General features: G+C 36.7%; 1 protein-coding gene across 1 annotated transcript in view; it reads left to right on the top strand.

Annotated features, from left to right (window-relative positions):
- Nucleotides 1–288: 288 nt before the first annotated feature.
- Nucleotides 289–26,548, top strand: part of LOC144965421 (arg8-vasotocin receptor-like) — a 151,644-nt gene continuing 125,384 nt past the window's right edge. Inside the window, exon 1 of the mRNA XM_078900756.1 lies at nucleotides 289–816. The gene's annotated coding sequence lies outside the window, so the exon portion shown is untranslated. The remainder of the gene's footprint in view (nucleotides 817–26,548) is intronic.

Genomic DNA, 26,548 nt, shown 5'->3' with positions numbered 1-26,548 from the left:
AGTAGTAGTAGTAGTAGTAGTAGTAGTAGTAGTAGTAGTAGTAGCGGTTCCGAGACAGTCATTAGAGTTAGATTTCTTACAAATTGGAAAATTCGTAAATGAAAATAAAATGTAATTAAAATTGTAAGGGAATAACGAGTAAAATATGATTCGTGATTCGAATTGATAACCTGACGACAAATGAATAAATAGCCTGACGCTAATATCATGTAACAGTGTTACCTCAAGATGTTGAGTGAGCGAGAGATGGCAGTGTCGTGCGATACGGCGGCGTTACCGATTTGCTTCAAGGGAGTCCTCACGGTGCCACGGATGGAAGTGTCTTCGTGCTATTTATCAACCACAACATTGGCACTGAGCGAAACTAATGTGCGACTTCTTGAAAGGAAGATTGAATGATAATTTGTTTTTATTTCGTCTTGCGGTCGGCGCTGTTTCAGACGGGAAAGCTTTCTTGCCAATGGTTATGTGGAAATGTTATTTCTTATATAATAGGTTGAGGACCTCTTTCTGAATTTTAAAATATTTTTCACTTTTAGAAGACTTGTCGGGCCAACTTAAACAAACACTTTATTAAATGTAGAAGTTGCTGACATATTTTACTTTTCTATGAAAGTCAAATTATTTTCCTTTCGAAAAAGTATTACAATTGCTATTGTATTCCTAGTAGGATAGTCTAACAGATTAAAAAAAAATAATTTTATAATCGTTTAATTCATATAAACATGTTGAATAATTCTTTACATATTTTCAAGACTTCACTTACACCGTAAGGATTAAAGATATGCTGTGAGATACACTCTTCTTATAACAAGGGTGAGTACCTACTTCCTTCTTTAACGCTACGCTTCTTTTAAAAGAACAGCTGGGTATCAAATCTTATGCAATCCTATAGGGAATGCAGATCATCAATCAGACTAATGGAACTTGTCAACGGAAGTTATCAATTGTGTCCATGTAAATTGGAATATAAAACATTACATCTAAAATTGAGACGGGGATATGCGTTTTTAAAATTTAAAAACAAATGGGAGCAATCCTTCACAAAATAGATCGCAAAACAATTTGCCATTTCAAGTTCATACTCAAGATTATGTTCATATATATATATATATATATATATATATATATATATATATATATATATATAATATATTTGTGTGTGTTGTGTGTGTGTGTGTGTGTGTGTGTGTGTGTGTATCCGTTGAGTCAAGTCAATGACAATATTCCTCTTCTTCCTTTTCAACTAACAGTTAATTTAAAGTTTTTAGTAAAAAATCTGACGGTAAATCCTTTCGAGGAGCCAACAAAGTAATCAAATAAATACACGTCGATGTAGACACAAGCAAAAAACATCAGTTAATTCTGCTTGTCATTTCAAAATTGATTCAAGATCAACATTAACGCGCATTTTCTATTTTAGTAATATTTTAAAACCTAACTCCTACGTAAAGTAATCATAATTTAAAGAGATTAAGTCTCTACAGCGTAAAACGGACAATTTTTATTGATTGTCACCCTTGGACAGGACGCTAGTCTATGTTGCAAAGTATTTTCCACCAGATCTAACAGATCCAACTACCCAGTAACTGCAGGGTGGATAATGACAAGAATCTAGACTTTACCCAGGATCGATATCGGTTCCTTTGCGTGTGACGCAAGTGTTCTACCACCTGACGACCTCTAAACTCCAGCGTAAAATCGTCATAACAACCGAGTTGAAATGAGGTCAATTGACGTGAACTTTTGAGCCTGAAATATATCGGCCCCTCTCCATTATATTCTAATTTAAAAACCTCCCAGTGTTCTTGTTCATAGGTGAAGGTATTTTTTGGTTATGTCATACAAAAACAATCGTATCAAAACGGTTTATATTATGTCGAGGTCCACTTGATACTTAGCATTTATCTTGCCTTACCGGAGGTCCGTCTCCCTACAGAGGTTGGATTTCATGGAACGCCATTTTTCACGTTCAATGGCCATTTCCGTGCACTCGATTATCTTTTTGCCAGTTGTTGCCTCCACATTTCCTATCCGGGACTTCCTTGGATTGCCACATGCCTTTCGGCCAGCTACTTTTCCTCTAGCACTGATCTTTGGATGGTGTGTCTCCGAACGTGTCCATAACAGTTCAGTTTTCTCATTTTATCTTCTGCCAACACTTTTCTGGACCGTTGGCCGTGAGCGTTGTTTCTTCAACTTCAAAAAGTAAATGTTCCAAATTCTGAGCGTTGTGACTTCAAACTCTATTTTCCTGAGCTGTTTTAATCTGACGTATATAGTAGATTGACGCGATGGGTCACACATTGATGTAATACGTTTAGGTAAAATGCTCACAGCATATACCCGCCAAATTTAACACATACACACATAACCGTGTTTAACCTTTCAACAAATTGAGCTTTATATAGCGCAATATCCACTAATTGTGCTCAAAGCGCTTTACAAGGGGTCCCTGGTCAACAGCAACATAACATGTAGCACGGGACATGACGCCTGTTAGGCGATATTACAATTTTTCGGACAAAAACAACGCTGTTAACGGCCAGGTACACATTTTACACCTGAGTACGGTGAGAGAATGTGAGTAAAGAGCCTTTTCCAAGGACTCAACTATGCGCCGAGCGAGGCTCGAACCCAGGACCTTCCGATCCGAAAGCGAGTGGCATACCACTAGACCACATAGCCGCACGCTTATAGTCTGATTGATATAATGTACTGAAAACGTATTATTAAAAGGATGTCTAAAAAATAATAAAAGAGTTAACGTCAACTTCGTGCCTTCTATAGAGTTTAAAATGTCTTTTTTTCACACGAGATGAATGATATTATTATATTTAGAATGAAAATTAAATTTACAATTTGGCTGAACTTAACTGGAAAGTGTTTTTATATTTAGGACAAAAATTACATAAAACAGTAAAAAAAGACTTGCGCCATCAAAGTACTGTAATATCAACAGTCATGCCATGGTTTAGAATTAGTGACATATAAAAGTTAATTTGGTTGCGTGTTAATGAAAAAAAATTCCCAAGCAAAGTGACAGATATCATTCCATCGTGAGAGCACACTGTATCGATTACCTGTTACGGTACTCAAAAATTATGGCTTGGAAATTAAAGCTCTTGTCGATTTTTTGGGGTTTTTTGCTTTTAACAAAATGTTGGAAGATGAAGGCAGTAATTCAATAAATCATTTTCCTGGGATATGGAAGGCACAGTTCACATAGAATTTCATGAACAGGGGCAAATAGTGAACACTGAACAATGTGTTTCAACTCTAAGAGTCCTCGAAAATAGATTCCCCTGGGTTCGAGGTGGTAGAGATTTGATATTACAGCATAACAATGCGCGATCACACTCTAGTCGGCAAACTTAAGACGCATTATTTCGGTTCAAAGTTTAAACTACCGACCCGACAGCACACTGCATTTTATATCCGGATCTTGCACCATCTTACTATTTGTTGTTCCCCCAGCTCAAGAAGTATCTGAAAATAAACCATAACAACAGTGATTTGGAGGTAGTGGCTGATAACATGCGCCAACTAGTTCGGCGTTTTCATGTATTATCTTTGTATGTGCTGTTGAAAAAAAATGTGATAACAAAACGGTACATATACATCAGCTCGCCCTTGTATATTGATTATAGTTTTGTTTTTGTCAGCGAAGAATTTGCAGAGTTTGAGACGATCATTTGTTTTTGTTCCATCGCATGAAAACGGTGTTATTTCGGCATGATTTAAATGCCGATAATCGAGTTAATAGATCTATTCAAAAAAGGAGAGGTTTTTTTCTTCTCTGACTGTTACCAGTTAACTGTCGTGCTCTGGAAAAGCACGTATTTAAGATTTGTCCATAAAACTCGTCCTTCAAATATTGATAGATTTAAGTGACCCTTCAAATTGACAAAAACAAAAGCCCCATGTTTGAGAGTTTTTGTTAAGATGAAGGTCATTTAAATCGATCGATCTATGTTTGAAGGACGAGCTTGTTTTTTTTTTCTGGCCAAATTTTTCAATACGTGTCTTTCTAGATTACGGCTGTTAACTGGTCAAATACCAATAGGACTTGCACTTTTTGCCAGAGACCAAAACTGTTCGGCATAGCTGTATGATATGTTGAAACATGTTTATCACACTTGTCAAGTGTGAGTTACCTCCCCCTTTTAATTGTTGACAATGACGTTGTATGATGTCACTATAAAGTAAACTGAAAAAAGGAAGGCCATTCAATCTATCTACAACGAAGGAATATAGAAAAAATGTGTGATGTAAAAAACGGTTCTTATCTCATTGGAAGTGTAAATCCACTCTTTCGGGGGACCGGATACATACCTTGTGTATTTGATCTTCTGGGTTCAGAGCGATGGCATCCTGTTTTCTAGTCTAAATATATGCTGGTTGTTATAAAAAATCATCTATCTTCGCTCTTTTTAGTCCCGTAATCCAATGAAGTATCCTTTATATCCTGCTACTAAAATAGGCTTGCCATTCAATATGTAACCTGTTCATTATTAGTCCTACGAAGGACTATTTACATACACATTTCTAACGAGTTGGAACCGGAATAGTAGAAGGTGTTGCGTCATGACTTCACTGCCCTATTGTAAAAAACAAAAAAACAAATTCATTTTCTAAAAGGCTAAATAAATTATATTACCCTCTCAACTGCATATTATAAGATTATCAAAAGGATTGTTTAGGGAATCCGAGTAATGCAAAAGAGAGTTAGTGATTTTGTCGTTATATAAGAGCCAATTCGATGCGGATTTTTTCTAATGATTCGATAAAAACTAAAATTCTATACCATTTTAAAGGAAAAGTATTAAAGTGCGTATACGGGCCATTTTTCATGGATGGCTCGGTTAAATGAAGGAAAATTGAACGCGAATTCTCAAAGCTAAGGCATTACCGCAAAAGGCGCGTTAAATCATTAATAAACCACCATAACTCGGACTTGGTTTTGGATTTTAGTTGCTTTTTTACGGCACTTGCAATACATAGTTTAGGTTATATCAGCGCCCGTAAAAAGTAAGAAAAATGGATAACAAATTCTAGAATTACAATTAAAGTACCTAAGAAAAAGTAAGACAAAGGGGAACTGGGCACAAATAGGGATCAGATGTAGATTCAACATGCATACCACCAATACACTTAGTTTGAGATCACCTATAAGTCTAATTCAGATACAAGCACAAGATCCATCAAAGAGTAATACTCTCAAATGCTTACATTATACATTAAAAATAGCAAATATAATAAAACATAACAGATTTACAGGGATAAAAATCATCTCCCAAAACAAAAACTATGTATTTGACTGCCCCCCCCCCCCCCCCCCTTCCCCTCACAGCCTAGGACTCGGCCAGGGCCAGGTAAAAACCAAGTAGTCTCATTCTAAGTCAAAGACAGAAAGCAAAATTCGAAAAACAGATATCAGGGGATAGAAGACAAAGTAAATACCACCCTGCCCACTATGTGAGACCAGGAACTCCACCCAGTAACTCGGACTTGAGAAATGCAATGTTTATCGACGAGACTTCAATGTAGCTCCTTTTCCATACATTGAAACGTTTGTATGCATCGCTACAGTGTCCGCGTTTTGAGCACCCGAATCACAGTCGCAAGTCCAATAATGTGTGAGATGGGGTCTCATCATTAGTCGCCTAGCGATTGTGCAGATTTAGTGACCATTGGATTCAGTAGTCTGATGTCACGCCGCCCGGCAACGGCGGCCATCTTGGTTCTAAACAAAGAAAATCATTACTTTTTATTCTTCATGCTGGCTAGAAGTTTTCATATGCCTTGTGATCAGAATGTGGCAAAGTCAAAACATGATCAAATTTATGTTTATTTTCCCTCTCGATACGCTTTTATGCTCGCCGGGGAAATATTTCATACGGGCGTCCGCCACTGTTTCGATAGTTTAGAGCCAGTGTTACTAAGTTACCATGCGTCATAAGGAAGGAAGTGACGTTACGACTGTTGAAGAGTATTTAGCGAGAAGATTTCAGACCAATCAAAACATGAAACGTTTTACACACCTTCCTTCGCACGTACTTGGCAAACATAGTTGGTTGTTTATGAATAATAACGTGAATGAAATCGAAATCTCTCTGATCATTGTTATTGTTTATATACCACGAAACGGGTGACTAGTTATCACACGGTTTTCTTGATCACATTATTATAAACGTTTAAATTTACACATAGTTTTCTGTGTTGGTTCTATTGATCAAGCGATAAAACTGTACATTATACTTAGAAAAATGTCATTCCCAGTAAAACATGCGCCATTCGCGATTTTTACCAATCACTGCCATTGTTTAATAATGACAACTGTCCGAGGGGCGTGGTTGTCTATGTGTCTATAATCCGAAATCACTGTGCTATTACATTCTAGAGGTTTTTTTTTCTATATGACTCATTAGGGGACCACTGAGTTACTGTTTCAGTAAATCAATGACCTAAAACACTGCGCGCAATTTTAAAGCAACTTATAACACAAAAGAGTGCTAAATACCGGACTAAAGGCTCTCTTTATAACAATTAGAAAACTCAAGAACCGAAGGCTTTGACCCGTTAAATGCCGTACTCTGGAAAACCCGTATCTAAAAGAAATGGCCAGAAAACTCTTCCATCATTTAAATGACCTCATCTCTCAAACCTGAGACTTTAATTAATACTTCGCTAGGTCCCAGGTTTGAGAGTCTTTGCCAAGAGGAGGATCATTTAAATCGAACCCTATTTGAAGAACGAGTATTTTGGCCAACTTTTTAAATACGTTTCTTTCCAGGGTATGTACTTAACAGGTTAATAGCCATTTTATAAGCCATGAATTGAAGACATTTTTATATAGTTCAGCTGGAGCATAGCATTACCTTCTTGTCCAGTATTGGAAGTACAAGATGTTTAAGTGGATACGGAATAACACTAGTAAACAAGTGGGCCGGGATTAGGGCCCCGTGGAACGAGAGAGAGAGAGAACAAGAGGAAACAGAATGAGAGAGATATATATAGATAGATAGATAAAGAAAGAAAGAAAGAGAGAGAGAGAGAGAGAGAGAGAGAGAGAGAGAGAGAGAGAGAGAGAGAGAGAGAGAGAAGTATAGAAAATAAAATGCTTACAACGTTTAAACAAAACTGTGATTATATCTATAATCATTAGAATTTAATTCAATTCAAAGTTATAAATTTTAATTTGCAAAATAAATAAATCAGTGCTGATCTTGGTTGGTGGCCATCTAGATATAATGTAGCGGTTTCAAATGTGGTGGAAAGAATCTTTCTATATACTTTTGTTTGTTTTTTCTGGAAAGATTAAAATACAACGTATAACAAAATACACCTTATGGCCTACATGGCTCTCTTCTATTTCATTTTATAAGCATTACGCTTGACCTGATCAAGCACTTGAAGAAAATGACATCTTTTGTTCCGGTAACCCTCAAATAATCTAATGTTTCCCTGTTTCAACAAAGTCACTATTTTGGGGTTTGCTGTAATATTTTGAAAACACATTATTGTCAATATTATAATAGAGAGCTTTATAGAGGATAACGTTATGTGACAGTGTCAGGACATAATGTCATTTATTGTGCAATGGAAAGAGAGAGAGAGAGAGAGAGAGAGAGAGAGAGAGAGAGAGAGAGAGAGAGAGAGGAGGAGGAGGCGGAGGAGAAGGAGAAGAAGAAGAAGAAGGAGAAGAAGAAGAAGAAGAAGATGATGATGATGATGATGATGATGATGATGATGATGATGAGGAGGAGGAGGAGGAGGAGGAGGAGGAGGTAGAGTAAAGAGGAGGAGGATAAGGAGTCGGAGGAGGAGGAGAAAAGGAAGAAGAAGAAGAGAATGACAATGATGGTGATGGTCCTGCTTTTGTTGTTGTTCTTGTTCTTGTTCTTGTTTCATGGCGATGATGATGATGATGATACTGAATATGATGATGACAATTATGTTAACGACGCCAACGACGATGACGATTATGATCATGATGCTGATTATGACGACTCCGACGACAGCTGTGATGATTATGATGGTGATTGTGATGAAGATGATGATGATGATGGTGATGATGATGATGATGATGATGATGATGATGATGGTTGCTGTTTGGTGGTGGTGGTGGTGGTGGTGGTGTAGGTAATGGTGATATTGGTGGTAATGATGGATATGATAATGATGTTAAATAAACCACGAGAGAAGAATAAGTGGCAAAAGTGAAAAGATCGATAAGAAAAACCGACAAAGCTGATGATGATGGGTAAAGGGGGAATAGGATTAGACGAGAAGGAAGAGGCGCTGGACGAAAAATGTTCAAAGAATGCGAATACAAAGTAATAGAAACAGGAATACTATGACAATAAGAGTGATGCTTATAATTTATTTTGGTTGTGTAAGCTCTAAACAAATTTCTCAATCCAATGTCGACTTTAAATCTTTGTTCCAGTCTTTAAAATATATACGTTATTAATATTATCCCTCTATCCTATTTTTTTATTGGAATATTGCCAATACGTTGTTATAATGATGATATCTGAAATGACGGGAAAATCCAGAGTTTATTTAGATTGATACCTCAAGCCTTGTTTCACTCTTCGATTGTCCAAAGTAAACATTCCTATAATAACTTTATATCATTAACTTGTCGTGATTGTAGCGTAGCATCTACCGAGCTCATCTGATAATCTCCGCCTTTGAAGTTAAGAAATAGCGAAACACAAACCCGTCGACAAAACTCTGAGCATGATTACTAATTACGAAGGAGCATAAGGGCAATAATTTAACCAGTCAACTCTCCTTTGTCTGAATGTCTTTTTAGTACTTTTTTTAGTAGGTCTTATATTTTTCCTTTTGTATTCCTTTGAGCATTTATTTAATAGAAGAAGCTAAGGAATACTTTTGTTATTTAGTTGAGCCTGTCATTTTATAATGACACCTGAGGCTCATTAACCGTCTTATTGTCTTCACCCCGTTAGAATGTCGAGATACGTCAGTCTGACGTATCAAGGAATTTTGTTAAATCAACCATCCTTTGCTGGCATATAACATTCTATCTTGATTTCTTTCACAAAAAAGATTACTTCGTTCAACACCGGGTGGTTAGAAACCGGCATTCAATTATATTATCATAAAAACAAAGAAGGATGAGGTAGTCCGTTGGTGTTACCCCAAATTTTCTTGTATACTTTTGTAATTTAAACCATTTCTAGACTATTGTAGGCTACCAGCTAACCCTTGTCTTATGTTGTCGGAGTTGCCGCCAATCAGATGTTCATTTAGACTGGAAATCTTATACCAGGCCCCCCTAGATGTCTATCAGGAGTAACTCCAAGCCGGTTTGAGTCGACAGGATTTAGGTCCACTAGATCTGTGATCATCATCTGCTTGAATAGATTATCTTTGTCATCCCCATCTTATCTACCAGCTAGAAATCCTTTGGTAACAACAAGAGATGAGTGAGTAGGAAAGTGCCAGGATACAATAGAGAATACTAATTTTTCGCGGCGGTGATGGGGTTTGAACCCGCGACCTTATTGGTACGACAACTCCGCCTGGTCTGTGAGAGCGTGACTCTACCGTATGAGCTATCCGTCGGAGCGTAAGGGCAATAATTTAACCCGTCAATTCTCCTTTGTCTGAATGTCTTTTTAGTACTTTTTTTAAATACAAATCCGCCTGGCCGGTGAGAGCGTGACTCTACCGTATGAGCTACCCTACCGTGGATAGCTCATACGGTAGAGTCACGCTCTCGCCGGCCAGGCGGAGTTGTCGTGCCAATAAGGTCGCAGATTCAAACCCCATCACTGCCGCGAAATTTTGTTATTCTGTATTGTCTTCTCGCACTTTCCTACTCACTCATCTCTTGTTGTTACCAACATAAAGTGCCTGCTTCACTCACTTTTCTGAATTAGAAATCCTTTGCTTTTCGCCTTTTGTGAGAGATGGAGGAAGTGATGTGAGTGGTCAAACACTTCACTGGTCTACTGGGAAGGCAAAGTTTTTTAATTTGGCCAGAAAATTCGATCAATTTAAATGACCTTCATTTAGGTAATAAATAACAATGTGATATTGAATGCAAGTTTCAATTTAATATACGAAAACTATCAACGCTACTCCCACATTATCTCATTCATCCTGTTTTGTTGATAAATGGGAAACCCGAAACGTTCATTAAACTGTTTTCGTAGATTAAATTGAAGCTTACATTCAGTTTTACATTGTTATTTATTTCTTCGAGCTTCGAGCAGCAACATTTACATTTTATTTTGGTAAAGACCAGCCGTGGATCAAATAACTTGACTGTAAGGGCTAACCCACACGGGGACTGACTTCGACGGCCCTGCACTGTCATCCTCTGCCGTCTTTGGGATAAAGACGTCGGGCACGGACAAAATACTAAGAATAAAGAGAAGAGCCGCTAGACATACTTATTCCAAGCACCCGACGTCCTCTGCCATGTTTTTTTCTCGAACTTGGTACGGGTAGGTCTAGCGGCTCTTCTCTTTATTCTTATAATTTTGTCCGTGCCCGAAGACGGCAGAGGACGGCAGTGCCGGGTCGTTGGAGTCAGTGCCGGGTCGTCGGAGTCAGTATCAGATGTGGGTTAGGTGGCCGCAATCCTTGGAAGAATCTGGCATACAGCCGATTGTTTTTAATATTGGTTACGGAGGGTCTGTGTTTTTCACCTTGGCCGACACTCAAAACTTAAATAGAGTGCGAAAAATTGCGCACAACATATTAAAATAATGTCTGAATTGCTTCGCGCAATAGCAAGGCAATAACGTAATGACAGTAGTCGTTATGATTGCGATATTAAGGAAAACATTTATTGAAAATTACCATTAATGATTGTTTTCAATAAAATGGATCATTTGATTATCTAATGAAATTTCATATTCTTTCAAACCGATTGAAGCTAAACGGTAGTTAAGAAATTATAACTACCATTAATGTACGAAGGCTATAGATGCATAGATATAATATGAGTACATGCAAGTTCTGTTTATATTTTAAAATCTTAATTTATTGATAAAAGAGTTAAATAAACATTGGATAATTTACTGACATAAAACATTCAAAGAAGAGGGTGTTAAAAGATATTGTTCGTTTTGCAGCCTTTAAATATAATCTAGAAACTAATTCGATGATTAAAGCCCAACATATTCATTTTATAAATAAAATTAATTTTTAAAACGACAAATTCCATCAAAAGTTGAGAACCAAATTATTTTATGTTAAACAATAACATTGTATGTTCCAATTGGAATGCATAATTTATTTTTCTGTACCGAGATTAAAAAGGCTATTCGATGCTTTCATCTCCAAGTCCCCCTCTTATTGTAGAGCGAGTACAGAGACCTGGTCGCTATGTCGTAGATAGCTGTGAAGTACACTTGACACTTGTTTCCTGAGTAAACAAAATAATGTTCATTAAATATTGTAGCATACTACACGGGTGCCGTTTTGGTGAATATCGTGTGAGAAATTAACTCTCCAAGCGTATCAATAGCAGTAGTATCTAATTAAAGTTATAACTGTAGTTTGCCCAACATTGTGACATCGACCCATTGAGAGATATAATGATGATGATGATGATGATGATGATGATGATGATGATGATGATGATGATGATGAAGATGATGATGATGATGATAGTAATAATAACATTATATAATGCCCAAGGTGCTTTACATTAAAACAATTGTATTTGAAAAGAGGAACTAAAAGTTTTGTTTTATCAGATGATTACCTGAATGATCTGGAAGGGGTAAAAGGATGTGATGAGTTTTTTAAGTAGAAAAGGCGATTTTGTAATTCAATCTCTTTCTGATTAGTAGCCAGTGCAGTTTGTAGAGAATTGAAAGGGAGTTGAATAACTTTGACTATTACACCAGAAGAGGTGCTGTACCCTCTTCTATCTGGAAAGTTCACAGTTAACATGTAATTATGATATCAGCCCGTTACATAACATCGGAAAACTTACCGGTGATTTATCCAATTATGAATACGCATCTACTATCTAAAACGCTATAAAACGCTGTAAATTGTTGTCATTCTACGTACGGTCTGTAGAAATTGAAAACGGGGACGACCTAAGACTTGCAGTTTTTCAGCTATTGTTATGGACAAAAAGTTATATAAATTTCCTCAGTATTAGTGAGATTGATTACTTTTTCACATTATATTCAGCACAAAACTTTTAAAGTCAATTTATAATCTCCAATAGTAAATTGAGGCCTCAGATCTCTGTACTTTCTAATAATACCCTAGACAAAGGATCTTGAATGAAAGAAATAAAACCCAATTTACTTTTCAAATACTAATAGATAAATAATATGATGACTATTGGCATTGGGCTAGAAAACCGTGGTTCTGAGTAGAGTTAATGGAATATTTGTTTGATAATTGAGAACACGTGTATTCCTTGAGGGATTTGATTCTGTAATCGTCGTAGCATGTACTCTGTGGTAGCCTTAACTGAATTTGACTTCATGTCTGGACAGAGTTTTTTTTTTTGTGAAGGTAGCTGATAGCTGTGTCTAAATGGATGCAAAGCAAACAAAACTTTCATGACTAGGAACTTGAGGTCATGTCAAGCTATGGCGTTTTACCAGCACATAATCCAATGACTAATATCTGTCTCAGACAAAAATGTTCATTAACTTCAGTTTTATATTGTTATGTTGCTTCTTGCCTCCGGTATTTGAGGTGTGACAGCCATTTCACAGATACTTTTAAGTAATTTCAAGAGAAGGAATATATACTAAATATATCCGGATGTGACGCTTAAATTTAGAGTTTCTTTGGCCGTGCTAAATTATAAAATCGCAATAGAATGAAACGTAAGGTATACATCTTGTTTTATTGTTTGTTGCATAAATATTGTTTTGTATCTCATCTCTGGGATAAGACTTTAATATTTTATTTTTATCAAAATCTACCCAGTTTTCCACCGCGTTTGGACTAAAGACAAGCACGTATACGCTAAAGGATTTAAAAAAAAAAAATGAACTACGTCTTCGATGTTATGAAAAGGCAGTAATTGCAGATGGTCGTACCTTGCAACTGGAACAGGTAGCACCATTAGCAATATTTCATTTGCATATTCGATTAGGCAAAGCTTAAATTACCCCAAATGTGTAATTTTTCAGAACGTATCGATATATCGATGATTAAAATATTTCAACATATCAATATATCATCCATTGTATAGTATAGCAGTTTATTCAGAAATCAAACGGAAATAATGTACAGTTGTTTGGAATGACGATACATTAACAAAATGCAACAATCATTTTCATTGTCAGTTCCATCATCATCGTCAAAATCATCATTATCATGCTAATCGTCGACGTCATCATCATCATCATCATCATCATCATCATCATCATCATCATCACCATCATTATTATCATTATCATCGTTACCATCATTACCTTCATCATCATCATCATCATCATCATCAATCTCTTCACCATTCGTGTTGTTAGCATTTGACAGTGTCTAATCACCAATGCCCGTCCTTATTGACCCCTTAGGGTCCCGATATCTCATTGTTATTGCATTCAACTCACAAGCATTCTGCCATAGACTAAAAACAAAGAAAAAACGTTTTAACCAGTTAACTGCCGTATTCTGGAAAGAAACGCATTTAAAATATGGCCAGAAAACTCGTCCTTCAAATATGGACATCGCGAGGTCCCAGGTTTAAGAGCTTTTGCCAAGATAGGAGTAATTAAGATCGATCGATATTTGAAGCACGAATTTTCTGGTAATTTTTAAAATACGTGTCTTTACAGAGTACGACACTTGACTGGTTAAAAAATTGATATGTAATTATTTTTAAAAATTTTCACTATGTTTAAACTTGTTCTTCCATTTAACTATATTATGTATTTCCAAGAATATGCAATGTATAATGAATAAATAATATTATAACTTATTTCATATTAAGGGTATTCAAGGGCCAATAGGTATATTTTAAAACCCTATTACTGATTTGGTTATGATAGTGATAAAACTTTGGCCAGAAAACTCGTCCTTCATTCCTGTCGATCGATATCTATGTACGGGTCATCTAATCTAGATATGCATCTAGATGATATGTCGCAAAATATGCGTATATATGAGTGTCGTGTCAGTCCTTTCCAACGCACTGTAAACATTCCAACATCCGATTCTCTTGAGAAATAAATGACATATCTATAACTTTGTGTGACCCAACCAATCCATTTTATTTCATTCTATAACACATTGCCCTTTCCAAGAGATTTATCAAGGAAAATCACCCTTCTAAAATGTGGGATTATTTTTTTTAAGGGCAAAAAGAAAAAAGGAATTTTTATAAAACTCAGATATTGGATTTTGTCAAATCAAAGATGGGTCTCTTTATTGTGCTAAGGTCTCGATTCTATATGACTCACCGCCTCAAAAAGGTAATATGTTGAGGTGGCTTAGTTAATAAAAACAAAATTTGTTGTTCAAAACGATCTGAATGAATATCTAGTTGCATAAAATCTACTAATAACCCCAAAATATTTAAACTATATTGGCATTCTTTGTCATCTGACTCAACCCCACCTGAATTCAGCTTGAGGCAAATGATCATATGATATATATATATATATATATATATATATATATATATATATATATATATATATATATATATATATTGCTATTGATATTATGCGTTTGGGTAAAATACTCAGCCGGATAAAACATATCAACACACAAAATGATGTGTAACGTCTAACGCTTATATTCTGATTGATACAACTTATTGAGAACTAATCGTTAAACTGACTGTCTAAAAATAATAACAAAGAACTGAGTGCCCTAAATTTCATTTCTTTTATATGCTGCAATGCCCTGGATTCTGCTTTTCGAAGCTTTTAGTTATTCCTGTCTTGTTTTGGTAATCCTACACAAAACCGTCTACCATATAGACCGTCAACCCCCATGCGATCTCATGAATATCAATAAGGTGGAAATTCAACAGTACTGAGCGCTGATTCACTATTGACTACCAGGACTCACGTGACGTAATCACTGTTTTTGTATGATAAAGAAACAAAAAATGTCGGTGTAATATAATCTACATGTATTTTCAGACAATGTAACTGAATACATTATAATAAATACTATTTTGAGATTATAATGCCGACTCAGAAAAAAACCGTCATGTATTTAAAACTTTGGCCAGAAAACTCGTCCGTCGAATATCGATCTATTAAAATGATCCCATCTCGACAGATACTCTTAAACTTGGGACTTCGTCAATTAAGACGAATCTTTCGACCCGTCAACGATTGACATCGGTGTTCAATAAAGAAATCTGTAGGTGCGTGCAATTGAATCTGGCAACCCTTTTCCACCGAGGGCTGAACTTGTAAACATTAAAATTATTGAGTGGGATACTGACGTGGGTTAATCACAAAAATAAAAGGGATATTTATAAGTAGGCTACTTATCTATTTTTTTAATATAAAACTATCCTGAAAATTAAGATAGAGCCAAACAAATATTTTGAGGTATGAACGGTCAAATCCGTCTTGTAATAAAGTCTGTAGGTTTGGTCAAAAGTAATACAGTCATTAAAAATATATTCTCTACGCCTTTTATCGCACGGATTTTGAAAAAAATGAAAATTCAGCTCTAGTATTAGTGAGCTCAACGGAAGTCACATAGATCATATCGGCATACTGTTCTTATTGTAAATAATACAAATGAATGGCTAATCGTGAACTTATATTATCATCTCCTACACGTGCATTGTGTGAAGTGTCCTTAGATCATTACAACAGAAAACATTGAGAACCGTGTAGTATTTCTTTACACTCGTTAAAAATACAAGCTCGTGTGCAATATAAAGCCGTGCGATTTGTACCTGTCGACACGTGATATCTTTTTGCTATGCTTGGCAAACTATTGACATGAATGCCTTTTATACTCTTATCTTATAATGTGATCCTGGATTATCCATTCAACATGCAGTGCATACACCTTTTAAAATTAAGTCAGTCACTACAGTGGTTTTCTTTTAACAAATATTTTTGTGCACCTGCTATCCAGCGATAACTCTGAACCGGTGCTCGTAATAAGTTTACGAATAAAAACCGATAAGAAATAATAATAAAAAATAACGAGCTTAATTCTGTAGAGACAAATGAAGTCGCTAAATGGATAATGTGTGTTATTGAATCATTTGTACTTTTTGATTTCATTTTCTTTTTGTGGAGTCATAACATAGCCATCTTAAATACATACCTATCACCCAAGGCAATTAGCCTCACAAATCCTGAGCATCACTCGTAAACGAGAGAGAGAGAGAGAGAGAGAGAGAGAGAGAGAGAGAGAGAGAGAGAGAGAGAGAGAGAGAGAGAGAGAGAACGCTAAAGAATAATACGGCGCCACTCGCATCAGATTTTTTAAAAAAAAGAATTACCACCGCTTCATTTCGAGTGGCAATGAGAAATTTATAAATTGATTCTAAAGCTGGGACGAATATCACTTTACAAATATTGAGATGAAATGGTTGAAAATCTAATTATAGCCTCTTTGCCACAAATGAATTTAGTATCCTTCTATATTCCTCTCTACTGTCGTTCATAAATATTTTGTCTCGTAGTAAAATCTATGGTATATAGATGTTGATAAAAAAGGAGAATTTAACATTCTAAAACATAAAAAGCTAAGACGGTAGGTATTAAAGTCAAACCAATACCCTATCCGTTTTGCATCTGTTTTATTATATAACCACACTCCTTCAGAGCCAGGGATCGGATGGGTAGTGATCTGGTTAGACCAGAATTGTTTTTATTGATTGTTTTGTATTGCTCGTTGTTAAGTTGTTAGTCTTTGTCAATATTCGTCACTCGCTACTTTATTGGTATAATTTGTTGTTATTTATAATTATTTCCACGATCGTAATTATTATTGTTATTTAAGGTGTGAACTGATATAACATTTTCGCGCCTTTAATGAGTATTGGTAAACTGATTCAACATTCTTGGTCAGTTTCTCTCCAATCGTTGAAAGTGAAGGTTGTATCCCTCCCAATTTACATCTATACCGTTTTAACTGCCTATTTTAAAATATCGTTTCTATATATTCTTGGAAGTTTCGGGTTATAGCCCATGTTATTTCCTAAACTGGATTGTCCTCACATTTTCGAACTTAACGCACCAGAAATGTAAGTTTATATTTCTAATTTTAGTTTTTATGATTCGTGTGTCTTAGATATGTAGCCCCATTTGTTCGCAGAGATGAATTTGTATTCATTGTATTTAACAATCTATCATTCCATATGTTCCATCCATATTTCATGAGATATTAAAAAAAAAATACAAAAAAACTTGAGCTTTTATATAGAGCAATATCCACTAAAAGGGCTCAAAGCGCTTTACAAGGGGTCCCTGGCCAACAGCAACACATAACATGTAGGACGAGACATGACGCCTGTCAGGCGATATTACAAATTTTTGGGACAGAGACAACGCTGTTAACGGCCATGTACTCATTTTACACCTGAGTACGGTGAGAGAATGTGAGTAAAGAGCCTTATCCAAGGACTCAACCATGCGCCGAGCGAGGCTCGAACCCAGGACCTTCCGATCCGAAAGCGAGTGTCATACCACTAGACCACATAGCCGCACTATTGTATCAAATAATCGGTTGTCATTCCGTATGTTCCAACCATCATGTAAAGGCATTAGTCTATCGTTTAATAGATATGCTTTCATGTCATGTGAGTAGTATTCATGTTTTAACGTACTACTTTTGTTTATTTTTCTTTCTATGTTTCCATTCGATTGTGATTTAATTGTCAAATGGGGAGACATTCCATATTTATTAGCATATTAATTACATTACACGTATTTTATTGTGTTTATAAAATTGAATGTAACCAATATATATATATATATATATATATATATATATATATATATATATATATATATATTTAAATATTATCTTTTGCAGTCGACCTGCCGTACATGCTACTACTGTACATATTGCTGTAAACTTCTACTCTACATGTTTTTCTACCGGTGTCCTGTTATCCCACTGCATCGTTTTCTTCAATCGTCCATCATTTATTAAACATCGTCTTCATCTTTATCAACAACAACGTTCTCGTTTTTTCATTTCATCTGTGTGTATGGCAGCGTTCGCCCTGGTGCGATACGTCATAGTGTAATACCCAAACAAGGTAGCTGTGTCTTTTTTAGATAGGATGCGTTTGGGCCAAGACACTCACAACATTGCCATCGGGAAGTATATCGGGCCAACACACAAAACTGTGTGTTACCATAAACGTTTACAGTCTGGTGAATACAGTTTAGTGAGAATTACTCATAAACGCGGATGGCAAAAAGCAATAACAGAGACCCGAGTGACGTCAGCTGCATACTATCTATATTTGTAGGAAACAGTGGTTTTTTGATAAAATGGGGTCACTCCTAAGATTAACAACTACGTCTTCTATAACTGTTACTTTAATGTTGTGGGAGCTGGGAAGAACTCTCCCTCCCCCCCCCCCCCCCCCCCCCCCTAACCCCATCTCCTTGTCCTCGTGGCTCTGAGGAATCGGAGTACTTCATTATAGGCAATTGAGCTTAAATTGAGCTTTAGATAGCGCAATATCCAATAAATGTGCTCAAAGCGCTTTACAAGGGGTCCCTGGTCAACAGCAACATTTAACATGATGGACGGGACATGACGCCTGTTAGGTCGATATTTTTCGGACAAAGGCAACGCTAACGACCGGGTACTTATTTTACACCTGAGTACGGTGAAAGAATGTGAGTAAAGAGCCTTTTCCAAGGACTCCATTGACGATCCGAAAGTGAGTGTCATACCACTAGGCCACATAGACGCACTTGTTTGAGCTTTGTGGCGAGTTTAACTTGAAGGGTTTTTACATAATGGCAGTACTTAATCCTCGTTTGACCGTCTCTACCGATGTATGACAAATGTAAGAAATTTTAATGTAGTAATTTGAATGAAGTAATTAACAAAGAGATAAATATAACAGCTTTAAAAAAAAAGAACAAAATAGCAAACGCGGGACGTTTCGAGCTCAAAACCCTTCTTCAACCACCACCACCACCACCAACAACAACAACAACAAAAAGAATGATAAAAACATAAATTCATTACTAAAAAACAAATGGACGACTAACTATTTCGTACGTCCTCTCTGTTGAAGGAAAAACTTGGAATGTAGAACAAAAAGACGTGTTCGCTTGGTAGATCAATAAGAGTGCCAAATTCAGCGGATAAAACTTAGTGCGTAAATAAACGTTCCATGTCTGGTATTTTGTTCTTTTTTGAAGCTGTGTTTATTACTTTCTACAGTCCACAGCTTCAAGCAACTTAGTATCACTTTAATATGAATGAATATATTTTTTTTTATAGATAAGCTTACTGAAATAAAGAAACTTCTTTCGTGTGTCATACTTAGGTTGGTATGACGGCGGTGGACGAGAGTCGATTTAACTTTTTATGTGGCTCATAACAGATTGGTTATAGACCTGCGTCCTACTCAGAGAGTAGCAACCAATAGAATTCAATAGTCTGATGTCACGTCCACCCAGCAACGAGCAGCTTGGTTCTAAACTAAGAAAATCTGTACTTTTTATTCTTCATGCTGGCTAGAACATTTTTCACATGTCATGTGATTAGAATGTAAAAAAGTCAAAATATGATCAGATTTATAATGTTTTTCCCTTCTGGATACACTTTTATGTTCGTCGGAGAAGTATTTCATAAGGGCGTTCGCCATTGTTCCGATAGTTTAGAACCAGCTACTAAGTTGCTATGCGTCATTACGAGGGAAGTGACGTCACGACTGTCGAAGCCTATTGTTAATGTAAGTTTCATACTACAGTAGCTGGAATCATCCACAGTTCTCTACATCTTACGTGAGGTTAAAATTTAATCCAAGCTAACGGAAAATGTGAACAATTAAAAAAAACAAAAAACATTGTCATGTGGGGATAAAACAGATGCTTAAAGTTGAATTTTAAGCTTAATTTATACAAATTTGAAAAGTGACATTAGTTTTATAGACATACGAAAAAAAAAATCAAGATTATTTTTTTGTGTCTACTTAAAACTCAATTTTCATGTTCATTCCATCCGACATAATATCAGATTGACACAGACACAACGAGTGATATGTGTGGTGAAGTGCGGCTATGTGGTCTAGTGGATTGACACTCGCTTTCGGATCGGAAGGTCCTGGGTTCGAACCTCGCGCTCGGCGCAAATTGAGTCCTTGGGAAAGACTCTTTACTCACATTCTCTCACCGTAATCAGGTGTAAAATGAGTACCTGGCCGTTAACAGCGTTGTCTTTGTCCGAAAAATTGTAATATCGCCTAAAAGGCGTCATGTCCCGTCCTACATGTTAAATGTTGCTGTTGACCAGGGACCCCTTGTAAAGCGCTTTGAGCACATTTAGTGGATATTGCGCTATAATATTTTTTTTAAAGTGACTCAGAACTGTACTCTGTCGAGGTGATATGATGTCTAAAATGGAGTTTTTAACTTAACAACGTGTGCAATTTGAACTAAAATAAAGCATTTATATTAGATCCATTCCACTAAATGTGCTCATAGCACTTTACACGGCATCCCAAACAACAGCAACACTTAACATGTAGGCGGAGACAAGACACTTGTTGGGCGATATTACAATTTTTTCCGACAGAGTCAAACCTGTTAACGACCAAGTACTAATTTAACACCTGATTACGGTGACAATATGTGTGTAAAAGCCTTTTCCAAAGATTCAATAACTATGCGCCGCTCACAGCGGGTCTCGAACCCTGGACTTTCTGATCTGAAGGCGAGAGTGATACCACTAGACGACATAGCAGCATGATGAGTTTTGTTTCTTCATTTTCCAATACTGATTATTTTGCACATTACAATTTGGATACTTGAGAAATACATTGAGAGTAAGATGACTACAATATGAAACGAATAAGAGGAATCGTGAATTTGTAGAGGCAGAGAAAATTGGTGTGGTGGTGAGAAGGAAAAGATGGGATTGGATTGGGCGTGTCTTGATGAGAGGAGAATAATACGATTTGGAGTGGTTTGAAGCGGGAAAGGGAGGAAAACAATGCATAAAAAAAAAACAACTATATTGCGGAGGATGATGAAGAAGTAGAAGAATGCAGGCGTCAAGTGTTTTTAATTGTTTACCAGCAAATATTGCGAGATCTCCACAATTTATATAAATATGTCTGTGTGTGTGTGTGTGTGTGTGTGTGTGTGTGTTTCGGCTGCGAGAAAAAAATGGGAAAAATTTAGAGACCTGGATCCTCCAAACTATAAATGGTGTAATTCTGAAATTTTACCACAATCAAGCTCATTAATTTGCGCTCTGTGATATTAGGATCAGAAAGTTTTGGGTTTGAGTCCCATTCTGGGTGGCACATAGTTGAGTCCTTGGAAAAGGCCTGTTAGCACTTTCTCTCACCGTACTCAGGTGTACAATGTTCGATTACTCGATTTTTATTTTTCTTGTTTGGCAACAAGGAGTCGTGATTCAGCAATTATATTTATTTTTATAAATGAATAATAAGCCTCCAGTACCGTTTATAAAAAAAAAACAAATAAATTAAATGTTATGTATTTTTTTACATGAGCGTTACAAACCAATTACAATGCTTACCCAAACATTTTTGGTATCACATCAGGGTCACCCAGACGCTAAATTATGAAAACGCAACAATTAGTTGCTCCAAACTACTCTCGTAGACAGCGGGTTGTCTAGGAATGTGTTAACCGTTATCTGAAAAGAAAACACGATAAAAGATTAATAATTTAGCCAATGAAGAAGTTAATACGCTAACTGAGGAAATGAGAGAGATATTTGTCAATGAGAGGCAGATATAATGAATCAAGTGTGACAAACGACATACTGAATGGCATGTATATTTGATGGATTAATTAATTAGATGAACTATTGACAGCGCTAACACGCTAGAGACAGATGGTGCCACTGCTGGCTGATTGGAAAGATGGGAGAGCTAGGGAGAATTGCAGTTGAGATAAAAGAAGGGAGGGGGTAGAAGAGAGAAATAGAGAAAAAGAGATGGAGAGAGAGGGGGGTGGAGAGAGAGAGAGAGAGAGAGAGAGAGAGAGCGAGAGAGAGAGAGAGAGAGAGAGAGAGAGAGAGAGAGAGAGAGAGAGAGAGACGCAAGTCTCAATAATATAATTCCATAGGGTAAACTGTAGAGAGTGGGTAGAGTGTTGGTAATTACACTAAAATAGAAATCGATGTTCTTATGTTTACTTTTAGTGCGGGGCGGTCCTTGGCAAGCTTAAGGACCACGGTCCTACGGTCCCTGGGAAATGAAAACCGCAAGGACCGGTCCTAGGACCGGCGGTCTTTTTCGACATTGAACATTCCTGAGAGACCGTTTTGACCTTTGGGACCATGGGATCGTTCATTCTTGAACCGTTAAAGACCGCTACACATACAGGAGTAAAACACACGGAGTAGTCAAACTCATTTCAAATTGTAACCTAATTAGAGAAGAGGGGTGATGCCTTCTTTATTTGATCACAGTACTTCATTGTTACTTCGATAATTTAGCGTGAATAAAATTTGAAATTTATCCCCATTAACGGAGATAATGGAATCACCCAAGGCGTTGATCGAGTTGTTCGTGGCGTTTATAACACACACGCAACTCCTACCCCCCCCCCCCCCACACACACACACATGAGAGGGCAGCGAGCATTGAAGAGTAAGAGAGAGACGTGAAGTTATAATAAGAGGGGGTGGATGCGGTAATAAGTAATAAGTAATAAGTGGGGTCGATAGTGACTTTTCGCCAGATCTAACAAACCCAGCTACCCATTCACTGCTGAGTAGACAGGGATTCAGAAAAAAACTCGACTGCACCCGGGATCGATCTCTGGCCCTTTGCGTATAAAGAGAGTGCTCTATCAACTGAGCTATCGGGGTCCCCAAATATTCTATTGGACCTTTTAAAAATACAGACGTTATAACTGTTTTTTTTGGAAGGAAGAAACTAATGAAACTCATATTATTTGATTAGTTAAAACACCAAACGAAATTTTAATATTATTGTATTATTTTAAATGACAACAATGCGATAGAAAGGAGTGGCGACAAGAGATGGACAAAAGAAAACAAAAAATCAGACTTGCAACTTGCTAGGTTTGAGACACACACACACACACACACACACACACACACACACACATCTTTAGTAGTCACATACATTTCAAACAATAACCCATTAGAGAAGAGGGGTCATGCCTTCATCATAGATCATTGTCATTGCGATCATTATGGTGTAGTAAATTTTGAAATTTACCCCGTATAATGGAATCGTCCAAGGCGTGCGCCTCCTGTTTCCCCCCCCCCCCCCCCCCCATCTCACACACGAAAGGGCGGTTTGCGGAGTGGAGGGAGGTGGTCGTCTGCCTCTATGGTCGTCTGTGTCGTTTAGTGTATGGCAAAGGGGGGTGGGTGCGATTAATTAAGTGGGATGGGTGGTGATTTGTGGAAGATAGGCAAAGGACCGAGGCAACGAATCGCTGGGGAAGTAGTATGGCGCCAGACCGTTGAAAGGTGATAAGAAGTGAGGACCGCCGGCGGTCTTCCTCTTTGGGACCGGACCACGGTTCACAGCTAAAAGACCGTGGGACCGGTCCTCGGTCCGGTCCTCAGCGCGGCACTATTTACTTTCCTAATTTTTGCTCTGTTGTGTTTGTTTTCCTTAAGAGTAGATAAAAATGAGCACGGGCTTCTAGACCGGAGACTATAATTTGGCCTACCTATGAAAGGTCGTGTCCAGTCACGAGGGAGAATTTTGAGATTTTGACTGACACTGGTCAGTGGCCAGACTGACCTCTCAATCATGCCTAAACTTTTGTCTTGAATGGGAGAAACCAGGATTGCTGAAAAAAAATAGACAAAATAATATATTTTGTCGTTGAATTAAAACGCATGCTTTCAAATAACAGCTTCAAGCCTCTTATTCTAGAAACACGCACGCGCATGTCCCCTGTGGGTCCAGCTGCCCGTAAAGGCTACTAAACTCAGAATCTAGAAACACGTACCCGATTCAAACTATCTTTTGTCATTCACAATGGTTGAAGTATCCTGGGGGGATAACATTTTTCCGTACTGCCCATGTTACATTTTGCTAACGAGTACAGATTTACTGACGAAACCTATTTTTGTAGATTGATAAAAGGGTAACTGGCAAACTTTAAAAAAAATTAATTAAGCGTATTTCTATCACCAGTTCACTCAAATGATTATTCCTAAAATCTGCTAAGGTATAATGATCGACCGTTTGATGTTGAGAGTCGCTATCTGGCTGGCTGCCCTGTGCCAGATTCATTTGCGTTTGTCCTCAACTACAGATTTTATTACCGGATCGATTTTAATCGTTAAAGACTCAAAAGATCCCTCTTTATCCATGTTATTGTCACGAAAACAGTAGTAAGATAATTAAAATATACGACTTCCTGTTCGTTGTAGCCTTTATTTCCCCGCAAATATTTTGGGTTCTCGACTAGTATCTTTAAATTTCTTTCTTTCTTCACTTTTATCATGAGCATGGTTTCAGTAATTTGTAATCAATGTTGGAATATGCTGATAAACTTTTCTGAACTTTATGTTCAGAAGGGGTGAAATATATTCTAAGTTGAATATTATTAAATGCATTTATTGTTTGACTTCGATGATGATCTCACGTACGTAGTTGTAACGCAATCCGTCGTAAAGGATTCTAGACTCAGAATCTAGATACACTTGATACACGTGGGTCTAGCATCCCGTCAGGCAAATGTACAGTTATGGATTGATCAACAATGATTCAGCTGAAAATATTAACAAACGACGGGATGCCAATCTAAATGGTTATTGACATTGATATGCCTAAGTCTCAATACAAATGTAATCTTTCTATGACATAGATTCCCCATCGTTATCATCAAGTCCAATTATGTTTTATTGAAAATAAAGAGGAGAATTAAGTTATAAAAGTCGGTTCCAAATAGTTTCAATACGTGTGCCTTTGTTAGTGAATCATTGGGACAATTTAAATAGTATTTCTATGGGTGGCGGAAATTTCAAACGTACATGGTGGATTAGGTTTTGAAATATAATTATAAGTTTTTGAAATACCGAATCGTTAAATACGGTATCATATTTCTACCATATAATTACTTCGCTCGGTATCTTATTGAAAACTAAAATGGATAAATAACTAGATAACAATATTTTGTCCTGAATAGTTTATAGTGTTTTCTTTTCTTTGCTGGTTTATCTGGCAAATGGGGCAGCGTGGATAAACGGTGTGGTCTTTGCTTCCTACCCAAAAGGTACCAAGTTCGACTACCCGCCTTGTTAGTGGCCTTGAGCAAGTCACCTCGCTCTAGCTCAGTTTGCGCGCTGCACTGCGACTAACGCCTGGGTTAATCCAGTCTCCCCTTGGAATAGACCCTAAAGAAAAATATCCCCTTGGGGATGAATAAAGGGAGTTTTATGTTTTATTTTAATTTTTTTTTAACGAATCATTGGGGCGTTAATAAATAGTATCACAATGCATTTGGTAAATTTGAAACGTTAAATGTCGGAGTTTGATTTGATCAAAACTATAGTAAAACTCAAAGTTTCAAAGTTTATTTAATCTTAGGCTTTCGCCAATAATTCATACTATTTGATGACGGCATACATGAAAGTGAAAGTAAAAGGTAAATGGAATCAAAGAATAAAATGATACCATTAATAACCACAGAAATACAACTGTAATACCACCACCAATAATAATAATAATAATAATAATAATAATAATAATAATAATAATAATAATAATAATAATAATAATATTAATAATAATAATAATAACAGAAGCACAACAGCAATAATAACCAGTATTGTTTTTGTAAAGAGGACCAGGCTTCTACCCCATTCGTTGACAATAAAGAAGATATGAATTATATCATGGAAATTCTGTTTCGGATAATAAAGATATTGACATTTAGTAATACTAAGTGTAACAAAATGCTTTGGTCTGTGTGATCTTGACACTCGTTTACTCGGGGAAATTCCAACATAAATAGCCCACCCCCTTTCTATCTTATTTAACACATTTCTATATCTAGAAGAGTGGAATTTTGCAAACAGTGCCTTGAAATTACAGACATATTAGTTTAACGCATTGTTAGGTAGAATTACAGAATTGATTCTCAAAGACAAATTAGTGAATCTTTTAGCATATCACAAACATTTAAGTAATTTTCCGTACTGATATAGAGCGAAACAACCTTGTGTACTTCAATTATTCCATGTCAAGGATTGTTTTCTTTGTTTTTAAGAATTTTACGGCGTTTCTGACACTTGGTCATTTCAGGACATTGAAAGGACAGAAAAGGTATTAGGTAGTCTAAAAGTATACTTTTGTCAAAGGCACCTGCAAATGAATAAGACAAAGGTAACTGGTGCAGCTAGGGCACGGGTTTATATTCCAAGAGCA

Source organism: Berghia stephanieae, chromosome 2 (genome assembly GCF_034508935.2).
Source record: "Berghia stephanieae isolate SIO BIC M18660-M18661 chromosome 2, UCSD_Bste_1.3, whole genome shotgun sequence".
NCBI classification, from domain to species: Eukaryota; Metazoa; Mollusca; class Gastropoda; order Nudibranchia; family Aeolidiidae; genus Berghia; species Berghia stephanieae.
Note: the sequence above shows the minus strand (reverse complement) of the source record. Positions and strands in the feature narration are given on the sequence as shown.